The 3,788-nt window shown below is 34.0% G+C and overlaps 1 non-coding gene across 1 annotated transcript; it reads left to right on the forward strand.

The window, feature by feature from the left end:
* Positions 1–351: 351 nt before the first annotated feature.
* LOC101300225 lies at positions 352–2,156 on the forward strand. Its single transcript, XR_184221.1, has 2 exons — positions 352–889; positions 1,126–2,156. It is a non-coding gene; the product is annotated as an uncharacterized LOC101300225 (transcript).
* Positions 2,157–3,788: the final 1,632 nt, after the last annotated feature.

The following is a 3,788-nucleotide window of genomic DNA, read 5'->3' on the forward strand; positions in this document are numbered from 1 at the left end:
TGCTTCTTAGCATATATGTGTATTATGTGAGGAGGGTCTACCCTTCATCTTAGTAGCACTACTACAAATATGGCTTTCAATGACAGTTTGGGGTGGGTATAGATTGGCTTTTTTAAAAAAAAAATGTCATGAAAAATGCCTACCGGAAGAAACTGCAGTACATTTACTAATTTAACGGCACTTTTCAAACGCCGTAAAATTTTATCCCTTTCAATGGCCTTTTGCTTTAAACGTCATTAAGCTTACGACGTTAGGAAAACGCCATGAATGTTTTATGCCGAATTTTTTACTGGATCTATTTTATTCTCTCTTAAATTTGGACTTCGTCGAAACTCTATCTTTCTTCCTCTTACCTCATGAAAACCTAGACCTCAAACACCTAAATGACTAAATCCCCTTCATCTTCAACTTCAATCCCCTTCTTCCTCTTCCTCAACTTTCTACATCCATCGACGTTGTCCCGATCATGATATTCTGATCCCAAATCTTCGCAACACTCTCTCATATGAGTCGTATCTGTGAATGACGTAGGGGAGGATTGGGAACCTATTTCTGATCGGACGAGCTATAGATCTATGCTTCAATCAATAGAGGAAGACGAGCAGCCCAAGGCTCGCTTATTTCTGATCGGAAAAATCCCACAACAGCCCAAGGTTTATTACTATTCGGTAATTGTTTTTGCCATCTATAGAATTGTTGGTTAACGATTAATTATCTCCTTTTCAATTGAGTTTGATAATTGCTTTTTGTTAAATTGACGGGAGAACGGTTCTTGATGGAGAAGAGGACGGCTTTAGTTCTGGGTTTGGGTTTTGGCTTCCTGCAAGTCAAAAGCTGATCATTTGATTGAGGCTGGTGATAAGATCTATTTCTGGGACCTTTTTTGGAGGTTCGGCCATCACTTGATTTTCTGTTTTTGATATTATTGAAGAAAAATGAGTGTTACTACTTACTAGTGTAAATGCTTGTTTTCTATGTTAGTCTGCCTGACTTAATGAAATTGATTGAATATAAGGACTATCAATAGACGGATATGCATTGATGCACTATGATTATTTGATGTGTTTGCTGAATTCTGGAATGCATGTTCTATTTCTGATGATTTCATTCGTTGTAATTGTCCAGGCAAGTGGAATTATGTAAAGTGATCTTCTTTTGGGGAATGTCAGCACTTAGCTCAAGAACAAGAACATCACTACTAATGTTAAAGTTGATACCAATTCAAACGTAAGTTTTTAGGCACTTCTAGTTATTTTTACCTTCAATAAATCATACTTTGGATTAATTTGTAGTATTAAAATCGAACTTTGAAAGGAAATAAGGAGGTTTAGTGCTGAAGAGTCAGCTCTTGGCTGATCAGATAGGATAAGTTCCTATATTATGGTATGTAGTGATATATGTTGTGGTCTACTGTAGCCCATTCAACATGAAATCACAAATATGACAAAAGAAACAAACTTTTGAAATTAAGTTTGTTTAACATTTATTGGTTTCAACTTATTTAGTCTTATTGTTTGTGTTAGGAGTGTGTGATTGTATATGTATATTTATAATAGTTGATTATAAGGAACTAATGAAAGGCCTATAGCACATGTTTCTCTAAACAAGGCAACAGCTCAAAGTACAGGTTTCTCTATCCTCATAGCAATTGCTGGTCATGTTTGCACTTTGAGAAATTCTTAATGTTTGACAAATTACCAAGTTTTAGTTTCTTTCCTATACACTGATTAAGATTCAGTAATTCAGTGCATACTGTACTTGAAGCCCTGATGTTTATAATGTGTCTTTACTTTGTTAGCTTTGCAGGGAAAAATAAGCTTGTTAGGATAGAACATTTCTTTGTCTGCATAAGGGAAAACAGGTTTATAGATGACACTTCCAAGTTTTTTACAGAACCGCAAGGTAAGGATAGATAGTTTAACCTCCTAAATGAGTTATTCCTGTTTCAAGGTCAATTAAGGATAGTTGGTCTAACCTTATATATCAGAAAAAAATATGAACCGACTGTACAATTTTTAAGACTTTTTAAGATTCAATTATGTTCAGTTATGCTTTTTATAATAAAGAGAAAGGGGCTTGTGATCCCTGTACTATTGTTTTGTAGCTTGCACTTTTTTTGTGAAGTTCAGTAATATTGCAAGAGTAGAAGGAGGTGAACCCAGAATTTGAAGGTGCATTGTATATTCTGTGTTTCTACATGGGTGGAGAGGACTACATTCAACTGGTTTGGCACTTAGTTAATATCAAATACTCTGTTAGATTACATATATTTATATTTGTAGTGGAAGTTTTGTAAATTGGGTATATTTTCTTTTATTGATTCAAAGGTACATGTATGTTTGTAGAACTTTGTTATTGTGATTTGTAATATTTTATGGTAAATAGAATAACAGATTTTCTGTATTTAACAAGAAAATCTGTATATATAATTTTTTTAAAATATGGAAAAAATTACATTTCAAATGCTATTAAAGTTATTTCATGGCACTTCCCTAACGTCAACTTTCAATGACGTTTCAAAACGCCATCTCTGAAAGTGTTTCAATGACGTTTCAAAAACGCCATTAAATGTTTTTAATGACGTTTTGTAAACGCCATGAAACACTTTTTAATGGCGTTTTCCAAACATCATAAAACTGGCTATAAAAGGACGACGTCATTTTAGACGACGTTACGAGATGGCATTCAAAAATGCTATGAATGACTTTTAATGACGTTTTTCAAACTTCTCTCAACACCCAGATGTTCTAATCCCAAAATTAGCAAATTGAGAATCGTTGCAGGGTAGAATGAGGTAAGTGGGAATTATAATCACAAGCTTCTGAATTGGAATCGAGCGCTTCTGAATTTGAAACAAGCGCTTCCAAATCGTTCCCAAATCAACTTTTTGAGGAAACGCGCTTTCAGCCGCTTCCTCAAGTTTTGCACCAGCTTCCGCTGCGCTTCTGCTTCTGAAGTGCGAAGCGAGGCTCCTCTCACGCTTCCATGCTTCTTAGCATATATGTGTGTTGTGTGAGGAGGGTCTACCCTTCATCTTAGTAGGGACTGTGCCTTTACTAAAGCAGTGGTTCACTCAAATGCTAGTTTAAAACCCCTACCCCCCTCTTTTAGAAAAACACATATCATCAATTCGTGAGTGCCCCGTGAGAAGTAGCTTTCTCACATTGTAATATGTGAGATATATGGACCCGGTTCAAGGTAAACTTTTTTTTACACAAGATTTTACACACATTTTTAGCCATTAGATTATAAAACATCTAATGGTCTAGATTTATTGTATGTATGACATCAACATAATACAAGATGATGTGGCAAATGTCATGAAATTAGACTTCTCTTATTTATTGAGTTTATTTATTCAAAATTAAAAATCAAACCCAAAATAAAAATGTCATTAACAAAAACCAAAAGAGTAGAACACGATTAAACAAAAACAAGAAGAACAAGAACATAATGCTTATCGCCTGCATAAAAGATGAATTCTTTATCTTTCTTTGATCTCTCCATCTATGTAATTCCAATTAGAATTCTCACACAAAAAAATACAAGTGATTTTGTTTCTTTCTCTAAATCGGTGAAAAGTAATTATAGATTTGCTGTATACTCTATCACCAGACAAACAAAAGAATAAATCTTATGCATAGTTTGACATATCTATAACCAATTGAACTCTCATTGATTAACTAAACAGAATATTGATGAAAGAAGGAATTTAGTTTAATTGATCTATATATATAGTTTCACTCAATTTTATTTCCTATTATCTTGCTTTTCCATTCCAGCGTGAT

This window comes from Fragaria vesca, linkage group LG3 (assembly GCF_000184155.1).
Source record: "Fragaria vesca subsp. vesca linkage group LG3, FraVesHawaii_1.0, whole genome shotgun sequence".
Lineage (NCBI taxonomy): Eukaryota > Viridiplantae > Streptophyta > Magnoliopsida > Rosales > Rosaceae > Fragaria > Fragaria vesca.